The 24,759-nt window shown below is 38.5% G+C and overlaps 1 long non-coding RNA gene across 1 annotated transcript; it reads right to left on the bottom strand.

The window, feature by feature from the left end:
* Positions 1 to 6,672: 6,672 nt before the first annotated feature.
* Positions 6,673 to 7,485, bottom strand: LOC145803129 (uncharacterized). The gene is made up of 2 exons (XR_014345239.1): positions 7,382 to 7,485; positions 6,673 to 6,908 (listed from the first exon to the last, which is right to left on the bottom strand). It is a non-coding gene; the product is annotated as an uncharacterized LOC145803129 (long non-coding RNA).
* Between the last annotated feature and the right edge of the window lie 17,274 nt (positions 7,486 to 24,759).

Genomic DNA, 24,759 nt, shown 5'->3' with positions numbered 1-24,759 from the left:
GGCTCACTACCTGACTTGGTAATACACAGGGTTTAATCTCCATTCAAATTTCATTTTTGTGCAAAATGGTGCAATGCGATGCGATGCTCAGAATACAAGTACAACATTTTTTTTGAACCAAAAAGTCGTTTTCATTCCATCATGGCTTCTTTTTACAACATTTTACAAAAAGGTACAAGTTTTGGAAGAAAATAAAACTTCCTAAGCTGTACAATGTGCTATAACTACATGTAAAAAGGAAAATAAAGCCGGAACATCTGCGTCAGCGCCATCAAGCTCAAGACCAAGAGGCCCTCTTCACCCTCTTCGGCTGAGCAGCCTCCGTGCCACCGGCACCGGCACCATCATCTGAATCGAAGTCACCGTCCTCGAAATCCTCCTCAGCGTCGCCTCCGCCCTCAGCACTAAAACCAGAGTCGTCATCCCTGCCTACAGATGTCTCTGACTGTGGATGTGCCGACTCCTCCTCCTCACTAGACTCCTCCTCATATTTGTAGGTGCTCTGCGCCCACCTCGGTCGCGTGTTGAGACTCCTCACTTAGCTGCTCGAGAAGGCCTGGATGGCCTAGTCCCCAGAGGCGGGACCTAAAAAAGATAGTTTCAATGCGTCAGCCAATATGTATATCAGATGCAGGTGCGAGTATTACATAGAGCGGGTGCATGCAGATATGGTGTGTGAATACGATGTGTCAGATGTGCTCTACACATATAATGAATCAATACAGTGAAATGTTCAGTTTCCATATGTCATCAGAAGGATGTTAAATGTGAAGAAATTGAGAAGTACCTGAACGCCGGAGGCACAAAGCATCGTCTCCCTCCGCAGAACCATGCCCTCGAGTGAAGCCACCACTCCGAGTAACCCCTCAGTATACTCCCTGGGAGGCTGCATGCACAAGTCCAAGTCATTAGTGAATGAATGAATGTCTAAATATTTGAATGATAAATGAAAACTGTGAAGCATACTGGTGGTGAGTCAGGGTCACTGACGTATCGGTGATCCGGCTGCGGAGGCTCTAGCAGAATCTGGTATGGTGTCCCATACTCCCAACCTGTCAGCCCGGTCGGAAGATCTGGCCATCCAGCATACTGGCAAGTCAAGGGCATCCATCCAGCTCCACCCATCGATGTGCCGGCTCCACTGGTCGAAGGAATGTCTCTAGCTTGGGCGCGACTGGAGGAAGGCACGTCAGCAGCCCTTCTCCCGGAGGCACGGACATCTGACAGTGGAGGCATCAAGTACGCATGGCGATATGTCGCGTAATCCCCCTTCTCCAAGAAAAGCACCGCATCAATACCTAACATGAGGTCCTCCGTCTTCCGGGATGTGAGATCCCCTGCAGACCGCATCTCTGGTGGAGGCAATGAGGGGACGTCTTGATCAGAGTTCCCCATCGTCTGGCGCATGAAGCGCTCTCCGAGGAACCACGCTCTGCCAACCGATCCCTCAAGTAGAACCCTGTATCGAGAAATGCCACATGCCCCAACAAACAGAAATCGAGGATTCCCTGGTATGGCTATCCAAGGCTGCCAGTTAACCTACAGGTAGCAAGTGCGTGAGCTAATTAGATGTCATGACTATATGAGATGAATCAAAACTGAAAGTATGAAAAACTGAGAGTTCTGGGTTACCTCCGTCGTCCGTACAGTATCGAAGAACTGCCGGAGGAAGAGTAAAGTCTGCCAGGGCCTCGGCCGACACCGACCCTCAAATCTGCGCGAGTAGGGGATCCCAAGGGGTGCCTCGACCATGAACTCAGGAGCCAGCATCTGAAAGTATGCATAAACCCACAGCTGTAAAAGGCAAGACAGTGGCCATCAAAATACAGAATGCCAAGTGCAGAATCAGAATACAGAATGCTGAGTGCAGAATGTTGTGTGCAGTATACAGAATGTACGAAAAATACAAGATGCTGAGTGTAGAGAGCTGAGTGCAAAATATACAGAAAATGCAGAATGCTGAGTGCAGAATGTAGAATACAGAATGTAATGTGTGCCGTGTACAGATAATCGAAAGCAGAACTATAAATCAAGAAGGTAGAATGTACCTCCCAGGCTCGCCAGTAGCCCCCAACTATGGTCCCCCGCTCGCCGGAGGTCGCACTCATGTAGCAGTAAAGGGTAGCAAGGGCAGCGCCACCGCAATCAAAGCGCCGAACCTGTGATAGGTCCACTAGAGCACTTAGCAGATAAAGCCCAACTGTGTTTCCCCTGTCGGAGAACAGTGTGATCTCGAAATGGAACATCAAAAATCCCAGGGCATACTAATGTATGGCCTCAATGGTCTGGGGCATAGTCTTCCGGTACTGCTCTGAGAACCAGGTGCACCTGACCTTACCTGATGATCTGTCAATCGGCAGACGGTCTCCGAGCAGATAAATCCACACCGCCTCCCACTCACCCATATCTGCGTCGTATGGGATCGGCCGGCCTCCCACGTCAAGGCCCGTCAGCATGGAGAAATCAAATGGGATCATCGTCATGTCCCCGGTAGCCGAGAAATGGAAGGAGTTGATGGTGTCCCACCATCTCTCTACAAGTGCGCCCAAGAGGGTCCTGCTCGCTGGATGACGTGACAATCCCGCACAGAACGGGCCAAACCCTGCCTCGTCCACAATGTGTCGGACAGTATTCGGGAGCTCTGCGTACCACTCCCTCGCAAGGATATACCCATAACCCCGCGTGAAACGGGAGGACACCTGCATTCAGAATGAATAGATGTATTCAGTTCAGAATCAAATGTATGGGCTGCGTGCAAATTCAAATGTATGGGCTGCGTGCAAATTCAAATGCATGGGCTGCGTGCAAATTCAAATGTATGAGCTGCGTGTTCATAATCAAATGTATGGGCTGCATGCAAATTCAAATGCAAAAGATGTGAGCTGCGTGTTCACCATAAAATTTGAGCTGCGTGTTCAAAATTTCAAAATCTCAAAAGATGTGAGCTGCGTGTTCACCATAAAAATTTGAGCTGCGTGTTCAAAATCTCAAAAGATGTGAGCTGCGTGTTCACCATAAAAATTTGAGCTGCGTGTTCAAATTTTCAAAATTTCAAAAGATGTAAGCTGCGTGTTCACCACAAAAAGTTTGAGCTACGTGTTCAAAACTTGAAAAATGTGAGTTGCGTGTTCACCACAAAAAGTGTGAGTTGCGTGTTCAAAACTCAAAAGATGTGAGTTGCGTGTTCACTACAAAAATTTTGAGCTGCGTGTTCACCACCAAAAGTTTGAGCTGCGTGTTCAAAATTTCAAAAATGTGAGCTTTGTGTTCACCAAAAGTTTGAGCTGCAAGTTCAAAATTTCAAAAATGTGAGCTGCGTGTTCACCAAAAGTTTGAGTTGCGTGTTCAAATTTCAAAAATATGAGTTGCGTGTTCACCACAAAAGTTTGAGCTGCATGTTCAAATTTCAAAAATGTGAGCTGTGTGTTTACAACAAAAGCTATGAGCTGCGTGTTCAGAATTTCAAAAGTATGAGCTGTGTGCCAACAAAACAGAATGTCGTGTTATGGGTTGTGTGTTCAGATTGAGCGATGTTATGAGCTGTGTGCGTTATGGACTGTGTGTTCAGATTAAGCAGTGTTATGTGCTGTGTGCCCAAATATGCTGTGTGCCCAAATGAGCCGTATGCCAAATTAGCGGAATGCTGAGCATAAACTGTGTATGTAAATATGCAAAGAAGTGCAAAATACATCGCAGAAAATGTGCAAATGTAGTACGTACCTCATGCACGTGATGAGATAGATGGGACTCCGGCTCCGTAGCAGCAGGTCTTCAGGTGCCCGCCGCGCGAAGTCCATGAAGTGATAGAAGGTGCTAGGAGGTAGAACGTACTCCTGTGAGTCGTACTCCTCTGGGTCGAATGGCCGTATCCTCGAAGGCAATGGTATGATGTCGGGCTCGTCCTCTGCATATAGAAAGCCTCCACCATACGGGATATCGTCAGCCATCTGAAGAAATCTGCAAAAGATGCAAAAACGAGCGAAATAAGCCAAAATCGCAAGAAGTCAACAAAAGTCAACTCTCGGGAAGAGAAAAAGTCAACAAAAGTCAACGCCCGAGAAAAGGTGCTAAACTGTGAGACAAACATACCTCAAGTGGTGAAAATGGAGAAAGAGGCTCCGAAACCCAATTCTAATCGGTTCAAAACGAAGAGAATCGAAAGTTTTCGCGAAAACAACTTCACGTAAGGTGTTGGAAAACGCGTATAAAGTGCAGATCTGAGAGAGCAAAGGGTCTAGGAGCAAAGGAGAATGTATTTCGGCCTTGTGGTTGTGAGCAAAACTGATTTGGAGTTGTGTACTTAAAGAACCGAAGCTTAAAAGACCGAATTGCCCTGAAATTTTGTAAAGTGGTTGGCCAGCCAGTTTTTCTGGTCAGCCGACCACTTTGGTGAGCAACAACTGGTCGGCCAACTTTGTAACTGGTCGGCCAACTTCCTAGATGATCTTCAGAGCTCCATTGTTCTCCCTGTGTGTTTTGGTGGTGATTGGAGTCCCCGATTCACGAGAAAATGCAAGAAAAGTACACTTTTCGGCTCAAGAATGTCCCCGCGGAACTGCGATTCAAGTCGTCGATGTATGGCTCATCGTCACTCGTCCAAAGAGTGAGATGTATCCTTTTTAAGTATGTTACGACCCTTTCGAGAGGTAAATCGGAAGTCATCGCTGAATTGCGCTTGTTAAGGCTTGCGTTTCCTCTTTCGGTATTTTCTTTCAAACATACATCTGAAGTTGCGCATTTTTTTTCGCATTATCTTGCACTTTTCGCACGCATTGTCACACATGTTTCACCTGCATTGTTATGCACACCACTTGTGGCTTTGTTATACACTTACTACTTGTGTTGGCACGCTCGTTTCGGCTGCATTGTTTTGCACCCCTTTTCGCATTGTTATGCGTCATACTTAGGTTGCATTGTTATGCACCCCTCTAACTTGCGTTGTTGTGCACTTTTCACTTGCATTGCTATGCATATTTCTAACAATATTGTACCTGTTGAGTTTCTCGCTTTTGCAGGCACGATATTATATGTACGGTTCATTTGAAGCTGGCGCGACCAGACGAACCAGACAGATATTGTATTTACTGCGTGTGAAACGTAGCGAGAATTGTATAATTCTCTTACATCCTTTCTGCATGTAATGTAGTTAGATTTGCATTCGCCTGCTTAAAAATGTTGCATTTATTTTGCATAATTGCTTCGTTACAGTTTTCTTTGCATGATCATAAGTTATGTTTGGCTTCTTGCATTGTCATTTGCATTTTGCCCCTGCCAGCGGGCACATTTCTTTGTTATCTTACATCTTTGTCTAAGTCTTCGGCCTTGTCAAAAATGGGTCGTCTCTGGGCTTTGACATTCACTTCCGTCACTTATGACTTTCGAGTTCTATCAAAGAGGGGCAACTGTAGACACCTCATTTTTGACCGACCTTAAGACTCAGACGTCATCGATTGAGCACTCGGTGATAGTGCATGTTGTGCTCGTTTCGAGCTTCGGGGTTTTGGCTAAGAGCCTTGCCTCCGGGTCTCCGAACTCTTTGTGTTTTGGCTCGGTTTGTGGACCGAACCTTGTTTTCTCTTCCCGGAGGGAGGGAGAGGTCTTGTAGACCATCTCTTTGTGGTCGTAGACCACTTTTCGCGGTCGTAGACCAACTTTTCCCGTTTGGAGATCAGTTCCCGGTTTTTAAAGCCTTCGGCCGTGCACCTTGTCTCGGGACCGCTTAACGTTCTCCGCTTGGCGTGGTTTTTGAACCACACCTTGTTTCCTCTATCTAGAAGGACACTGTGGTCCGGGAGACCACTTTTGTGATCGTATACCACTTTTGGTGCTCAACAGCTGGGTTTCGAGGCTCCCGGCTGCGCGCTTTGCCTCCCAAACTCTCGTTTTGCATCCGTGTTGGTTTGTTTTTGGTACAAACCTTGTTTTCCTTGCTTGGAAGGTGGTACGAGGGTGGGAGACCAGTTTTTCCCCTTTGAGACCACTTTCCTTCCCGCCAGCCGATTTCTGGTCGGGAAACTGGTTTTCTTGGTCTTTGGGCCACCTTTTCTAGTCTCCTACCCCACCATTGGCTTGCTTTCAGTGTGGAGACCACCAATTCCCCTTGCCGACCACTTTTTTTTCCTAGGAGACCACCTGAAGTGGTCAGCCGACCACTGCAAGTAGCAGGCCAACCACTTTAAGTGGTTGGCAGCTCTCCCCCTGTTTTGGCAGACTGTGTGGATGCCAGCTGTGCCAGCTGGAGGGCACAGACTATATCCTCCATACACGTGTATAGAGGGATTGCATCCAAGTTTTAGCTTCTCCAAGAAGCTTGAACCTTTGTTATTCTATAAGAGAGGCTCTCCCTCTCCATGGCAGAGGTTCTTAAAATTTTCCTAAGTTATAAACATATATCTCTCTCTATATCTCTATATTTGGTGCCTAAAGAGTGTGTTGTTCTTCACTTTTTCACCGCAACCCTTAACCATACACCCCCACTGTCACGCCCCCAAACTCGCCCCTAAAAATTCGGGCATGACCTATGTAGAAATAGTCATTTAAACTGATATATATACATAGCATAGGGGCCTGAACGGAAGCATTGATATCATAGAGTAGTATATAAGAAAGTATGACATCCATTGAGCTACTACTACCATGCCAGGATCACAAATATAGCATAAGACGAATAGACATAAGGGGATACACATTTGAGAGCTATATATAAACATATGCATATATAGAACCAGCCCCAAGGATAGGCGTATAACAAAAACATTAAGTACATTTTATCCTAAGTCACTAACTACGCAAGCCATCATCTAGCAAAACACTCCAAAAATATACGACTTCGACCAAGTGTCTGGTTAAGCTTAGGCTGGCAAAAGTGCGACGGAGACAGGACTAGGACCGACCTCCAGGTTGGTTACCTACAGAAACAGACATAACATAGAGTGAGCCAAGCTCAGTGAACAATAGCACTTAAACGCGACAATACACCATTAATATTGTAACACATATAAAAGCGTAAGTAATGCGGAAATCATGTAGTGAGTCTGAATCTGTACACATTTGCCGAACGACTTTATCGGTTCACAATTTCATAGATTGGCCCCTGGCCTGACGGTTTCACACGTTCACAAATTAGCCCTTGGCTTCGTAGTTTCATAACTTGGGTTCATAACTTCACAAGTTGGCCCTTGGCTTCATAGATTCATACTTCACAAGTTGGCCCTCGGCCTCATCGTTTCATACTTCACAAGTTCTTTCGATATTTTCATAACTTCACACTGTTTCTTATTTCATAATTTCACATTTCTTCCCAAGTAGCATACATGTTAAATGTAACGTCAATAGCAATAACACTTAGCGTGATTAAGATACATCGAGTACTATTACTCACTGTGTTGCTGCGGGGCACTAGTTCCTCCCGAAGTGTGTCCTGCACACATTCATAACCTTTAAGTTAGTTAATTTCTCTTTGTTGAATTAATTCCTCAGTCACTCCATTTCAAACAAATTTATAAACATTAATAGGTACAAAATGCAATTTCTAAAAATATCTGAGGGTCAAACACGCAAAACGGAGCGAACCATTTTTTCCGACTTGGGCCGCACGTGCGGCTGTGAGCCCCTTACGTTCGGCAAAGACTCCCGCACGTGCGGCAGTGATGCCCCACATGTGCCTTTTTAGCAGTGTTCAAGCTCCAAAATTGCACCATTTCCCCGCACGTGCAGCCATGACCCCCGCACGTGCGGCCATGACTCCCGCACGTGCGGCCATGACTCCCGCACGTGCGGTGATTTGCAAAATCTACACAGTCTGAAATTCAGCAAGGTCCTATTTCTTGTAGGTATTTTAGAACCTTAAAACCTAATCATAAATTGCTAATATAAGGTCTTAAATTCATATAATTTGAAGTCAAAAATACATACATCAATTAACACATCTTAGATTCTTAATGTTAAGTTCACAAATACACTCACTTTCATGAGATTTCTAGCTTTACATTCACACATAGACATATATGCATACAACTATGCCATATCATGAAATTCAAACAAGTTCATTGGAGGACTAGAGTGTATCTTCTCATAGGTACCTTAAGTTGAATCAAAACACAACCCAAATCGATTCAATACATGAGATAACAACTCTAGTAACTTCTTAGCATAACCTCTAGAGAAATTCCTCCTCTAATCAAAGAGAGGGAAAGGGGTTAATTAAAAACAAAACAAAAAGGGATAAACATTCCTTGAATCAAATCTCTAATTTCCCCCAATTCCTTCCTTGAAGAACTCCTCCTCTCAAATTCTTCTATATCCTCTCTCTCACAAGATGTTTCCTTAACTTGAGGCTTCTAAGTCAAAGTTAGAACATAGATATATAGATATAAAGGTGAATAAGGACAAAATTTAATCAGTTTAAGCATTCCGAATTAAATCAGAGGGGGGTAATCTAGTGAATTTTCAGTAGTAGGCATGTGGTTTTGAGGTCTCAAATCAAAGGGGGGTGATCCCCTCTCTTCTTGTTTTGTTTGCTTGCATTTTTGGCCTATCAAAGAAGCATGCATCTTCATACTTTCAAGGCTTGGTTCAGGCACTTTTTCATGACTTTTAGGGCCTACCTTAGCTCTGTCTATGGCTGGTTTGGCCAACTTGTGTTTGCTTCTTGTATGTGTAGTGTGTTCCCATTTGTGGCTCATCAAAGTAGCATGTCTTTCTAGCATGTATTGGCTCCATTTCAGTAGATTTTTTGCCATCATTTGACATGTCATGACTCTATTTTTGGCTAGTTTGGTAGCCTCTTGCATGCTCCATATGCTTGTAGTGTAAATCTTGTTTATTAGCTTTGTATGCATGATGTTTTGGCTCATTATCCTAGCATATTTTGGCTATGCCCTAGCATGATTCTGTTCTTATTTTGGGCTGTCTTAGCTCTGTTTTGAGGCTTCTTAGTCGAATGAGGCTTGTCATGCATGCTTGTAGTGTAATAGCCTTGACTAGCTTCGAGTTTTGAGGTCTCTTGCATGCTTAACTTGAGGTATTTGCTTGTTTTGGCATCATTGAGAATGATATTTCAGAGCATGTAGGGCTGTTACACTTCCATATTTTTCGCTCTTTAAATGCTCTTGAGGGTTGTGCTTTTGTGCCCTGTTTGTGAGCCACTGCATGAGCCTCATTTTCATGCCTTTCAAGCCATCATCCCAACTCATTTTTGCTACTGTTTTGGCTTGCATAGGGTCTGTTTGGGGTTAGTTTGGCCATTTGAGTATTATCTTGCATGCCTCTAGTGTAATACACTTCACTAGCTTTGACGCTTGAGCCTTTCAACATGCATTACATGGGTTGTTGGCATGATTCTAAGTCATTTTGCATGCCATTTCAGTGCTAGAACATATGTCATTGTACCCCATGTTTCATCCTTTCAGTGCTTTTGGAGAGTTGTGGTTTGAGCCTTAAGCTTGGGCCGATATGCATGCATGTTTGTATAGCATTTTGAGTTTCTGTCTTAGCATATATGGCCACTGATTTGGACAGGGTTGAGGCCTATCCATTTTGGTTTAAGTCCATCGTGTATTGACTATGCCATGTGGTTCATAGCATTGAGAATGCCATGTTGTTGCATGATTGATTATTGCATTTATGCATGCCATGTCCATTGCCTAGCATATGCTAGTTACCATGTGCATTGCGTATACTAGTTGTCATGAGCATTGTGTATGCCATGTAGTTCATAACATTGTGTATGCTAATATGTTAGTTGCATGTTTTCATGTTTGTCCCTTGCATCGTGTTCATATGCTTGTTTCATTGCATTGAATGTTTGCATGCTTGAGCCGCATTGTGTATGTCATGCCATGTTATTTGTTGCATTGTGTTTGGAATAGGAGTTAGTCCAAACACGGGAAATGAGGGACGTTTCATACTCGAAGTGATGAAACGTGCCTTAATTCTCGATCGCTGACACTCTTGACTATACATGATGGAGTTTTAGGCTTTATGTGTTCGTGTGTGCATTCATTTCATATTGAGTTGTGCAATTTGGCTCCTCGTCCATCATGCATCGAGATGCGCGATTGGTGGCCCGAGGGTCGAGAACCACACCCCCTTGAGCTTATGTAATGAGAGGGAGGGTGGTTTTGCATACATGTGTTGCAAATACTTTGCCATGCCCCTTTCTTGCTCTCTGTTGCAGCAAACTGAAGTCTGGCAGCAGAAACTGGTTGGCCGACCAGATAAAGTGGCTAGCCGACCACTTTTTCTAGTTTTCAGCACATAAAGTGATCGGCAGGTGGTCTCCAATGCCAACAACTGGTCGGCAGCCCTCCTACAGATTCCCAAGATAGAGTTTCAGCCTTCTGGAGCTTTTTGCAGTGTTCTGAAACCAGTTGCAAACAGAGACAAATCAGGGCATCGCGAAGGATTTTCGCACGAGGTGACTGGGCACGCATCCTTCGTCATCCAATGCAGAGTTGAGGCAACCTATTTCATATAGTTTACATGCTTATTCAATTGCTAACTTAGTTAATTTGTTAATTAGTTAGAGTTGTGTAATAATTAGTTGTAGCTTGTTATTCATTTTGTTGTGTAATAACTAGTTTAATTAAATTAGCTTAGATTAGCTAGTTAGTTCTGTATTATTCATTCGGACCCTCCGTCGAGAGGGCACAACTGTTGTAAATAAGTGTGCATGTGTGTGATACATGTCTTCCAACCCCCATTTCTTTCTCCCTTTTATTTACCAGCTTACGATGGTTAGTTTTAGGGCATGTTTCAATTAGCATCCTTATGCTCGCATGTTTGCATCCATTCATCTGTCTTGCATGCACCGGGCTCGGCGCATCATACTAATTGCATCGTATTTCAATTCTGAGTTAAACACATGTATCAAATTGCACTTCACATGACATTTTAGAATAGCCAAGCCTATCTTAATTGCATTTTGTATGTGTTGCATTAGGCATTCTTGACATAGCTAGGATCATGCATTGATTTCTAACATAGCTTTTGTTTTGGCTCAGTGTACTCGGTAAGTGTTTATGCTTTAGCATCCTTGCATGTGTGTGAGTGACTGCCATGATAGCATGCTTGCCATAAGGCTAACTGCTTATGTGATATAACTGCCTGAATGTCTGTGGGTGAAAGTTGGATTACTTGAATTGGAACAATTCATTGATTGCAAGTTTTAAGCCTACTTGAGAGGGGCAAATCACCATGTTTTCTAAGCCCACTTAAGGGTGGCAAAATCCGCATTTTAGCCTACTTGCGAGTAGCAAACTGCCTTCAAAAACAAACATGAGATGTTTTGTTCCAACTTAGACGATCCAGTCTATACTTGTATGCTGTGCACACCACATAGTAATTCTAGGTTAATAACCGGAATAAGAGCACATGTGTTTTCAAAAACAAGATATCATGTTAGTAAAGGCCGATCTTTGATCGAACGAGCGGAGGTGCTCATTGCATGACCTTCCCCTCAAGTACCCAAGTTCCCGAGCCGAAGCAACTTTGGTCATGACGGACACGCGGCCTTAGGCACGAGTCAAGGTTTCCTAAATTTTCCATAAATAAAATATTTAGGTGGCGACTCTGTATCTGGTAAAGCAGTCCATGTTTGGCACTTCTTTCTAAAAATCAATTTTTCAAAGCGATTTGCCGAATTTGGACTCTTTGGTGATTTATCAATCTCGCATTGCACTTTGCAAGATCAGATTAAGAACCGTGACATTGAGTCCGAACTGTAGTAAGCCCAATGAACAAAATGGGATTTTCCCGGGATGTTCGGGCCCGTCTACAGTAGTGCACAAGTATCAATTGGGCTTACATCTCTAGCAAAATGCTACAATTTATCAAATTTACTACTTTCAATCTAGCAATTGTGGTTTGTCTGATTGTTGAGAACACTATTTATTTATTGTATATTTGTCTAAATATAAAATGGTACTTTCAGCTATGTACATAGGATACCTAAAATTTTGTATTTAGAAGAAGAAAAAATTATGTATATTGAATTATATTTGCAACATAATTACTCAAATTTTATGTGATTATGAACAAAGTTATTTATAATGTTGAAACTTTTTTTTTTTTTTTTCTATAAGTCCTTCAAAATCTGGCTATCAAATTACAACTTCAAAATCTAATTTCACTACAAAATCAGGTTTTTAAGATGCGATTTCTTTACACCATGTTGGCACCTCATTACATATCAACAATAACTGAGAGGGACATGTCATTATGAAATCGCAAGTTGAACGCGATATTAGAAAAGAGATTAGTTTGATAAATAGTTTCAAAAGTGAATTATTTTCGTAAGGGCTTTGATAGAGACCCCCTCCAATCACAACCCCCACCACCTCCCACACACACATGGTGAGTGGTGATTGGAGGAGAAAGGGAAAAAAAAAAAGAAAATCTAACCAATGAGAGAGGGGGGGGCCAAGCGGGTGGGGAGGAAAAGGGGCTCTGGGTATTTTCTTTTTCGTAAATAGATTTATTTTTTGGAATATTTAGAAGAAAAAAAAAACTCTAGAATGAATGAGATTTATAAATGTATTTTTTTGAGTCCATTTCTAAGAGTCTATAGTATACTTGTATACGTAATCATAAATAAAAATTGTAGATAAAAAGGCAAGTAAGACTTATAATTTTTTTTACTAGTATCCATATAGAATATGCTTGCATATAAAATTACTAAAATTTACTTATACAAATTAAGACATGAAGAAAATTTACATACTAAAAAATATGAAAATTCATTCTTGTTGCTTTATAATTTAGCAAATTCAATTTACAATAAGAAAAAACATCACCTAATATATTAAAAAGAAAAAGAAGAAAAATATCAAACAAAATCTAAAATAGTAATACCAAACAAATATTAAACAGTTACAGTAAAATATGAAATTAAATATCATTTTTTGTGCATTTTTAAAAGTAAAATTACTACCTAAGTTTATATATAATTTGTAAGAGCCTCTCCAATCCTTAATTTTTTTTTCATCAAATTTAAATTTGATAAAAACGTGACTCAAAACCATCTCTAATCTTTTCGTCAAATGTTTATCAAATAAAAGGAGAAGCATTTTTTTATCAAATTTGAATTTAACAAAAATTTAAATAGATAAAGCATTGAAGATTTCTTTTTTTTTTTCTCATCAAAGTTAATGGAAAGGAAAATTTGAAATAAGAGAAGATTTTGATAAACATATTTTGATGAAACGGTTGGAATGGTTGACATCTAATCAAACTTTTTATTTAAATTTGAAAATAAATTAGATGAAAAAAATAATGAAGTGTTGGGGATGTTTTAAGGAGCTTTAATTTAGATTGTAAAGTTAAATTAGTTGGTTTGAACCGTTATTTTTAAACCTACTAATACCAAAATTATTTAAGGGTGCCTAAAATTTGATGAAATTTGACCATACCCTTTTAGAGGAGAAAATCAACCTATTTTTGAAAACCCATCCAGAACCGGTTTGCAACAACCACTACACCATGTTACCAACTTGTAATTGTTAAGTAAAATTTATTATTTAATGCATAAATTTTATTTTTTGGTCAAAACAATTATTATTTGTACAAGCAATTAATATAAAAACAATTTAAATGATATATTTATATAGGTATATAATGCATCTTAAATTTAAATATATGCATTACAAAAATGATCTCACAATTAACATATCTTAATATTTATTATTATTATTATTATTTATATATAATTTTTAATATATTTATAAGATATTTATGACATCACGGTTTAATTCTGATTGACTTGACGATTAAACCTTTCACCGGATTTCTTTTCCAGTTTATTCAATTGTTTGAATTTCAAAACATTATTGTGTATATATATGTATGTATAATGGGTTTCAAAATCATGTAAAGTAGGTTGAGGTGGGAGTGGGAGAGGGATAGGAGGGGTAAGGGAGGGATTAGAGAGGGTGAGATTGGCATTGACTGAGTCTGAGAGAGAGTGAGAAGGATTGTCTAGCGACTACAGATGGTAGGAAGTAGAAGAGGAAGAGAGAGAAGATGGAGAGAAGCGCAAATAATAATGAAGCTGAAAAATGCAATTTTACAGAATTTTAGTAATTATTTTTTTACTTTCCATGTACACTACAAATATTTTAACAACCCATATTTTTTTGCTCTGTAATTATTTTAGGTTTGTTTTTTCTTTTCATTTTTCTACCATTACCTTGTTGATAAAGCAATGCCACGTATTCTTCACATCATGTTCTATTATTGTAAGGCTACGTTTGGCCTAACGTAAAAAAGTCAAAAAATCACTATCATATTTAAGTCACATTATCTTATTTAAATTACATCACATCTTTACTACATCATTTCAAACCCAATTCATATTTTATAAAAAGTCAAAAAATATACTTATTTAGATCATCCCAAACAAGCGTAGGTGTGCTTGATTGGGGAATAAGAGGAACTATTTACTGTACGGATTGTAATCTGGAGGAAGTATCCAATCCGACGTTTGTTTTTTTTAGTCTGGCTGGACTACTTATCGCCCATATGGGAGATTATACTATCCTAGGGAGAGGTGTAAGACAATTTTGGAGGGACTATTTACTGTTGGGATTAGGTGATGAAATAACCATTTTCACCTTCTACTATTTAATTATATATTATATTTAGTGAAATTCAATAAAAATTAAATGTCTCAATTTAAATATAAAATAATTTTATTTAACTTTTTATTGATGTTTTATTTATTTTTTTAAAATAATTTTTTATAGATATTTTATTGTTTTTTTTAAAAATTTTGTTTATTTTTATTTAATTTCATTATTTAAATTTTAATAGATGTTTTATTCAATTTTATTGCTTAATTATTATTATTTTTAAAAACAAATTTATTTAAAATTTTAATTAAAAAAATAACATATATTTTTATTGATATTTTATTTATTTATTTCTTAAAAAATATATTTATTTAATTGTGTAAAAAGTAAAATAAAATAAATTTTTATTTAATCTAGCTAAAAATAATTAAAATATTAAAGATATGCTTAATATTATTATTACTTAGTAAACAATTGAAAAATGATAAAATAATTTTTTGCTCATTTATTCTATCCAGTCCATCCAACTAAACATTAGATTCACTAAAAATAGTAATTTCTAGACATTTAATCCCATGAGAAAACAAACACATGATATATATCCAATCCAATCAAATAGTTCGGAGGGTTCACAGTTCCAGGATTCAAGTCCTATAAATTCTAATCCCCTATACAGTCCGTCCAATCAAACACACCCTCCATGCCTTGGATGCAAAATAATTTAAAAAATGAGATGCGAACACAACAAATTCTGTCTAATGTCTATTTTTAAATCCGTTTTAGTATTATGGCCCAAGAGATTCTACTCGAAGATTTTTTTGATGTTCCTAACATTTTTTTGACATTCTGAACGCAATGGCGGTGTCTGGTAATACTTCAATTTTTCTTAATTGCTTATAGTTATTTGTTTATTTATTTTTTATATTTGGAGACTTTTTTTTTCTTTTCTTTTAGAATTTAAAGGAAGAGTATTTCTAACTTATCAATTTTTAAAGAGAAGGGCAGGACCGGCCCCAAGTGATTTGGAACCTAAGGTAAACTTTTGAAATTGAGCCTTCTATATACAATTAAAAGAAAAGAAAAAGTTTTGATACAATGATATGTACTTACAAATTTTTATTTTTTTATTTTTTGTGTTAATACCCACACAAATTATACTTGATTATATAATCACTAAAATTATATACTAGATTTACTCACATAGATCAAGACATGAAGATATCATTACAAGAACTAAAATATATATAGATATATGATTTTGTTGCTTTATGATTTAACAAAATCTAAATTACCAAAATAATATAATAATAGTAAATAAATAAATAAATAAAATAAAACATAATACAAAATAAAAAAATGAACCAACTACAACAAAGTACTAGTTAAATATTACTTTTATGATATTTTTAGATGTAAAATTACTAATTAAAACATTTATAATTTATAAAGGCCTTTAGTTTAGATTGTGAATTTAGATTAACTGAATCAAATCCTTATTTATTGCCTACCAATGCTATAAGATCTAAAATTAGTTGAACCTAAGGGGAAGAATTTTGACATGACTCAAGCTAAAAATGACACATGGTATTTTTAACTGAGAGTGAAAGTTTTGACATAACACATTAACTAGATATAAACAAAAAATGATAAGATACGATAATAATAAGAAGAAGAAAAAAAATGAGCAATGCTATATATAAATCCATTTCTTACATCATTTTGTCACTCTTGAACACAGCAATATAATGCGCATTTATAAATGTATATGAGACCCACTTATTTGTGTCTTAGAGTGAGAAAATGAGGTAAGAAATAATTTTATATGTGAAATTGAATAAATTAGATTTATATCGAGGCAATGCTAACATGAACTTAAAATAGCACGACACAACACCCACCCTTGGTTGGGGACACCTTTTTTGTCTCGTCAAGGCCAAACCTTGGGAGGAATACTTTTGACATCTACTTTTTAATTATTAATCTTTAACTTACAATAAATTATAACATACAAGTTCTCTACTCTATAGAAGTATTATAGGTAGGAGTGTAAACGGTTTAATTTGATTGGTATTGAAGGTAAGATTAGCACTGAATTAATTATTTCAATTTTGATGATTGAGGAATTGATACAAACTGTATGCTATAGTTCAAATCAATTTTATTGATTTGATGTGAAAGAGAGATTCGTATGAAGCTTTAAAAGATTATATAAAATTTATAGAATTTCACATTGAAAATAAATGAAGAAAAGATATAAAAGTTCTCCTACCAAATTTTTATCAAAAAAAAATGTTTAAATATAATATTCGATTGATTCAATTTACATCGATATAAAAAAATTTAAAATCAAAATAGACCGTATGTTACAAAATACAGATCAAAAATTAAAATTTCAATCCATTTTACCCCTAATTGTGAGGGTCTCCTTCCTCGTGTTGTGGGGGTAGCAAGGAGGTCAATTTCAAAGAAGAGTGAGGACTAGTAGTAGAGCATACTTTTCTTGTGAACACAACATTGAAACTTGCTTTTCGCCATTGACAGCTTGGCAAGGCAAAGCACGGGTGAGAAAAACATAAAAATTGGCACTAAATTTGAATCAAAACTTCAAAAGCGTATTTACGTGAATGTTAGTTCACCTTTGTTTGTCTCTCTATTATTAGCCTCTTAATTAACAAATTAGTGTTGGAAATGAAGTTCCACCTCGGGTTCAGGAAGAAGAGATTGAACATGAATCGCATAATGAGCAAACTCAAGAGTCAAGTGCCAATCCAGAAGTGGGACATTCAGATAGAGTCGTACCACCAAGGGTTGACACAGCTCCAGCATTTTTAGACCCTAGTGTGCAGCGCCTTTTAGAGTCAATGGCTAGCCTAGCGGAGAGGCAGACTCACATCCTTGAACAACAGAATGCAGCACAGTCAAGGCCATTTGTGCAACCTACAGAGAACCGCCTCACCACAATTGAGAGGTTCAAGAAGTTGGGGGCTCCATCATTTTCTGGATCGCCCAATCCTATGGAGGCAGAGGCCTGGTTAAGGAGGGTAGAGCAGATATTTTCTGTGATGGAAGTATCAGACGAGCAGCGAGTTGCACTTGCTAGTTTTATGCTGGTGGAGGAGGCTGAATATTGGTGGGAGGCCACGCAACGCCTACTTACGGCAAGTGGCACCGGAGGATTGACCTGGAACCAATTCACTAAGGTTTTCAATGACAAGTACTTTCCAGCTACCTATCGGTATGAAAAAGAAAGAGAGTTCCTTCGGCTAGAGCAAGGGGATTTGACTGTAGCTCAATATGAAGCTAAGTTCATTTCTTTATCTCGTTTTGCCCCTTCGTTTGTGGATGATGAGGAGGTCAAATGTCGTCGTTTTACAGATGGGTTGGATTTGGACATCAAATCTCGTATCCGAGTATTGGGAATAACTAACTATTCAACCTTGGTTGATAAAGCCTTAACAGTTGAGGAAGATGTCATAGAAATGAAGTTAGCGGAACAACAGAAGAAGCGCCACCTTAGTTCATCCCATCATGAGAACACATTTAATAGACCGTCAAAAAGAGGTGGTCATGGTTATGGTTCAGTCAAGAGCTCTAGTGCATATCAAAAAATAGAGAGCATCCCACCCCAACCCAAAGCATTTATAATCAGCGTCATGGACAGTCTAGTGGGACATCATCTCAGTTTACTCGAAGTGTTTGCAAGCAATGTGGGCGGGCACATACAGGTGTTTGTCATGCTGGTACCGACTTGTGTTTTCGTTGTGGCCAGAAGGGTCATTTGGTGAAAGATTGCACAGTTCCTAAAATGACTAATTTGGGAGATACACGAGCTTGCTTCAATTGCGGACAACCCGGACATTTGGCTAGAGATTGCACACGAACTGCTTTATCTGCTAGTACTGGAGTTGGTAGTAATAAAATTTCAGGTGCCGGCCGAGGGGGAAGCCGGGGAGGAGGTCAGGTTGGGACTCGATTTGGCAAGCAGAATAAAGGAGGTGTTCAATCCGATAGACAAACCTCGCAGGGGAGAGTTTTTGCTTTGACTCAGCGGGATGCTCAGGCTAATCCGGAGGTGGTAACAGGTATTATTTATGTGTTCAGTAGGGAGGCACATGTACTTATTGATCCGGGTTCTACACATTCTTTTGTATCTCTATCATTTTCTTTGCATGCTGATAAACCTATTGAACCTCTAGGCTATTGCTTATCCATTACTACTCCTATTGGGGATTGTGTTATAATTGAGGAGGTATATCGAGGTTGTGTATTACAGTTGGGAGATAGGGAGATGGTAGCGGATTTATTGCCTTTAGAGATGCTTGATTTTGATTTGATTTTGGGAATGGATTGGTTGGCTTCTTACCATGCTTCGGTGGATTGTTATAGGAAAGAGGTAGTATTTTCCAATTTTGGGGAACCTGAATTTAGATTTTGTGGAGATCGATGTGCGTCCCCATCTTATGTTATTTCTGCTATTACCGCTAGAAAAATGCTTAAGAAGGGGTGCCAAGGATACTTAGCCTATGTGATTGACTCCGAATTGAGTGGTCCAAGATTGGAGGATATACCAATTGCGTGTGACTTCATAGATGTTTTTCCTGATGAACTACCTGGATTACCCCCAGATCGAGAAATTGAGTTTGCTATTGACTTAATTCCTGGAACTGCCCCAATTTCTAGTGCACCTTACCGTATGGCCCCAATGGAACTTAAGGAGCTTAAGATACAATTGCAAGAGTTATTGGATAAAGGCTTCATTAGGCCAAGTGTCTCGCCTTGGGGATCACCTGTGTTATTTGTGAAGAAAAAAGATGGCACCATGAGATTGTGCATTGACTATCGGCAGTTGAATAAGGTCACGGTGCGTAATAAGTATCCTTTGCCGCGTATAGATGATTTGTTTGATCAACTTCAGGGAGCATGTGTGTTCTCCAAAATCGATCTCAGATCAGGGTATCACCAACTTAAGATTAAGGAAGAAGACATAGCGAAAACTGCTTTTCGAACTCGCTACGGCCATTATGAATTTCTTGTTATGTCTTTTGGTCTAACTAATGCCCCCGCCGCATTTATGGACCTTATGAATAGAGTGTTCCAACCATACCTTGACCAATTTGTGATTGTATTTATTGATGACATACTTGTTTATTCCAGGAGTCAAAAGGATCATCAACAACACTTGCGGGTGGTATTGCAGACCTTACGAGAAAAGAAGTTGTATGCGAAGTTTAGCAAATGTGAGTTTTGGTTAGATCGTGTCGTATTTCGGGTGAAGGTATTTTTGTGGATCCAAAGAAAATAGAGGCTGTGGTGAATTGGGATCGTCCTACTAACGTGACCGAGGTGAGGAGCTTTTTAGGGTTGGCAGGCTACTACCGTAGATTTGTAGAGGGGTTTTCATTGAATGCGGCACCATTAACACATTTGACCCGTAAGAATACCAAATTTGAGTGGACGGAGAATTGTGAAAAGAGTTTTCAAGAATTAAAGAAGCGATTAACTTCTGCCCCAGTGCTTACTATTCCGTTAAGTGGTGAAGGATTTATTGTTTATAGTGATGCCTCTCATCAAGGGCTCGGTTGTGTGTTGATGCAACATGGAAAGGTAGTGGCCTATGCATCTAGACAATTGAAGAACCATGAACGCAATTATCCCACCCATGATTTAGAGCTCGCAGCGGTTGTTTTTGCTTTAAAGTTGTGGAGACATTATTTATACGGGGAAAAATGTGAGATATATACTGATCATAAGAGTTTGAAATATTTATTCACACAGAGGGATTTAAATTTGAGGCAAAGGAGATGGGTTGAACTGATTAAGGACTATGACTGCACCATTAATTATCACCCAGGAAAAGCTAATTTGGTGGCCGATGCTCTTAGCCGAAAATCTACAGGGAAATTAACTCACATTCAGGGCATTCAATTTAGTCTCTTACATGAAATAAAATCTATTGGAGTTGATCTAGCAGTTGGGAAGTCGGGATCCTTGTTAGCTACAATTAAAGTGAGACCTTTGTTAGTGGATCGCATTCGAGAAGCCCAAGGGAAAGACTCAATTTTGGAGAAGACCCGAGCTCGAGTGAAAGATGGTACTCTGTTAGACTTTATTATTAAAGAAGATGGTGTGTTGATGTTTAAAAATCGGTTATGTGTTCCAAATGAGCCCGAGATAAAAAGGGAGATATTAGATGAGGCCCATAATTCACCTTATGCAATGCATCCGGGGAGTACAAAGATGTATCGAAATTTAAGAGAAAGTTATTGGTGGCCAAATATGAAGAGAGAAATAGCAGAATTCGTGTCAAGGTGTTTGGTATGTCAGCAGATTAAAACAGAGCATCAACGCCCAGCTGGTTTACTTCAACCTCTTCCTATACCTGAATGGAAATGGGAGCATATTGCCATGGATTTTGTTTCGGGCCTGCCTCGCACACAGAAGGGGCATGACTCTATTTGGGTTGTTGTGGATAGGTTGACCAAATCTGCACACTTTTTGGCTACTAAGAAAAACTTTTCACTTGATCGATTAGCAAAAATTTATGTGGATGAAATTGTGAGATTGCATGGTGTGCCGGTATCTATTGTTTCAGACAGAGACTCGCGCTTCACATCCCACTTTTGGCCTAGTCTTCAAAATGCCTTGGGTACTAAACTGAGATTCAGTACAGCTTTTCACCCCCAAACCGACGGGCAATCCGAGAGGACAATTCAAACTTTAGAAGACATGTTGAGAGCTTGTGTCCTAGATTTTCGAGGTAGTTGGGATGAACACTTGACCTTAATAGAATTTGCATATAATAATAGTTATCAATCAAGTATTGGGATGGCTCCCTATGAAGCTTTATATGGGCGAAGATGTAGAACTCCAGTATGTTGGGATGAGGTTGGAGAGAGAAAATTGTTAGGGCCAGAGATTGTTCAAATTACTACCAATAAAGTGCATATTATTCGAGAAAGGTTGAAGGCGGCTCAAAGTAGACAAAAGAGCTATGCAGATAATCGAAGGAGAGATTTGGAATTTCAAGTGGGAGATCATGTATTTTTACGAATCTCGCCATGGAAGGGAGTGATGCGATTTGGTAAGAAAGGCAAACTAAGTCCAAGGTATATTGGGCCATTTGAGATATTAGAGCGCATTGGCAAGACTGCTTATCGTTTGGCCTTACCACCTAGTCTATCTCGCATTCACAATGTGTTTCATGTATCCACATTGAAGAAGTACATGCCTGACCCATCTCACGTGTTAGATTTCCAACCAATCCAACTCAAGGATGATTTGTCTTATGAAGAGGAAGCCATAGAGATTGTGGACATGAAGGATCAAGTACTACGTTCCAAGACCATACCACTAGTAAAGGTATTGTGGAAAAATCATGCTTTGGAGGAAGCTACTTGGGAGCGGGAGGATAATATGAAAATTCGATATCCACATCTTTTTCAAGGTATGAACTAGACTAAACAAACGAATAAATTTCGTGGACGAAATTTTCCTTTAGGGGGGTAGAATTATAATATTCCCAACTTTTCATCTAGAGCCAAACACACTCCTATGTTAAACTCCATTTAGGATATCTAAACCCAACTCCAAACTTGATGGTAGGTGTAACCAAACACCCCATTTCAACACAAAAAAAAAATTAGAAGTGCAGATTTTTTTTCTTCATTCTTCATTCTCTAACTTCTCTCTACTTTCTCTCTCATTTTCCTTTACTTTCTTGGAGGCCAAACACCACACCTTTGCTCCACCCTTACACCACCACCTTGACCCACCATCTCCACCACCTCCGGCCACCTTATCTCGCCGGAAAATGGGTCCGGTCGGCACTCCTTGAATCCATCCGAAAATAACACAATAGAAGCACAAACTCTAGATTTTTCTTAATCTTTTGAAGAATCAAAGCATGGGATTTATTTTCTTGATGGATTAGAGGCTTGTACTTGGTAAGAATCTTTCTCTAAAAGTTTAGTTGAAGGTTTTACATATTTTGAGTTAGAGATGATGAAATTTTTGTGTTTTAGATCTATTATGATTTGGGGTTTGCTTGTTGAATTTTATACTCTCAATTAGTTTCCATGAATGTTTTACATGTTTAAAAAAAAAAAAATGGTCAATTTGATGGTTGATTTGGAGATTTAGATTTTTGGGTTAATCTAGGGTTTGAATGTGATGTAAAAATTGGGGATTTTGGTGTTAGGGAATTTATATGTTGAAATTGAGTTGATAAATGATGGATTGGGTATCTCTATGTTCTATGGAGGAATTTTATAAGTGATTGAAGAGATTTTACTTAAGTTGTTGAGTTTATACAAAAATGTTGATTTTTGACTTTTGTAGTAAATTGATGGTGGTATTGTGCATATAAATTGATTGGATATTTAAAAAGTTACTAACTCAAAGATGTTCAAAGGATGGGTGTTATGGAGATTGGATAAGTTATTTGTTTGGGTGATTTAAAGTTGGAGGAGTTCTTTAGCTTGCCATTCCTTAGCATAATTTTATTTAGGATCATTTTTGTAGATGTTGTAATTTTCATTGAAAGCTTTTCCTAATTTGAGATCCTATTTACTAATTGTTAGGATTGGAGGAAGGCATCTCTCCACCTCTTGGAAATTAATTTGTAGAGTTTCAAATCTACACTTTTGTTATTTTTGGAGGTGAGTATACTTACCATGGAAATTACCTTACCTCTATCTTTATTACAAAGTTTGAAAATAATTTTTGAATTAAAGGAAGTGAATGATACATTTCATCATGATATATGTATAAAAAGAAAATCTATAAATTTATTGAGGCCAAGGGTTGAGTTTTAATAAAGATACGATTTCATTTGTATAATGAAGCATTAATTTTTTTATGAGAATTTATTTAAGTTGAGTCTTTCAAATTTTATGATGATGATGATTGAATGACAGTGAAATGTTATGTGAGGGTATTTATTTTATTGATCATATAACCGAATATAGCCTTTGGGGCCACAAGGGCCAAAATGCTTTGGGGTCCTGGGGACCGAAATGTTTTAAGGACCATAAGGGTCGTTGTATGTATAAGGGGTCCTGGGGACCGAAACATTGAAACAAGAATTGAAGTGCTACGATGACATGAGCTATGCTCCTATGGTTATGTTCTGGGTAACGGTACCGTCACCACCTAAGTCGCGAGGTAACGCGACCCTAAGGCTATGTAGTGGATTGTATGATGGACAGGAAATCTTAATGTATTGAAAAGTTATATTTTTGTTTACTTTCATTATCCAAATGTATGTTTTTTTTTCTGCCTTATGAGATTCCTTGGAAAAATCCTGATAACGTTTTATGAAAATTGTATTGCATCATTTTTATTTTTATTTTGTATAAATTGAAGTCCAATTAAGCTCTTATGTTTAGTATCTTTATTTTGAACCCTATTGGTAGGAGCAAGTTTTATAACTCCATGGTATTGGTATACTCATTGGGCTTTAGCTCATTCTTTTAAATAATTTTTTTTTCAGATTCATAGACTTTTGTGTGGCTCGCCTCAACTTGGAAGACTAGAATTTTTTTTGAAGGATCACAGGTGGGCATCTTGTGGTTGAGGTTTTGCTTAGGGTCATTCTAGGATGTAAGCTTACCCTTTTTTTTATGAAGGAGGTTGATTGTAAAAATTGCTTATGAAGTTGGATGTATTGATGGATTCGTGATTAGTATGTAATATATTTTTTTTTGGGAGGAAATGCTTGGGAACTATCTTGTAGCATGATAATATTTTTTTGTCTTTGAATAGATCATCTCATATATGTTAGGCAATTGAAATGTGCTATAGCGTTTGAGGTGCACCCTCTTGGCAGGGTTTTAAATGCTAGGGGCCCCAAAAATTCTACCAAAAGTTTTACCAAATGTCTCACATGGATGTGGGACCCACATGGGACCCACATTGTGCGAAGTCCCCACACCCATGTGAGACATTTGATAAAACTTTTGATAGAATATTTAGGGTCTCTAGCATTACTCCTTAATTAAACCTATCACATAATAGCTCTCAAATCCACAAGTTTATATGAAATTCTATAAGATTTGTATTTATGATTTAATATCAAATACAAACACCAACAACCGATAACAATTCCCAAACTATCAATTATAAATCTAACCCAATATATGAAGAATTGAACTAGAATTATTCACAAATTGAATTAAAAGATAAATAATTTAAC

Source organism: Camellia sinensis, chromosome 11 (genome assembly GCF_055761805.1).
Source record: "Camellia sinensis isolate YWXY chromosome 11, ASM5576180v1, whole genome shotgun sequence".
NCBI classification, from domain to species: Eukaryota; Viridiplantae; Streptophyta; class Magnoliopsida; order Ericales; family Theaceae; genus Camellia; species Camellia sinensis.
This window is presented reverse-complemented; position numbering and strand designations above follow the sequence as displayed.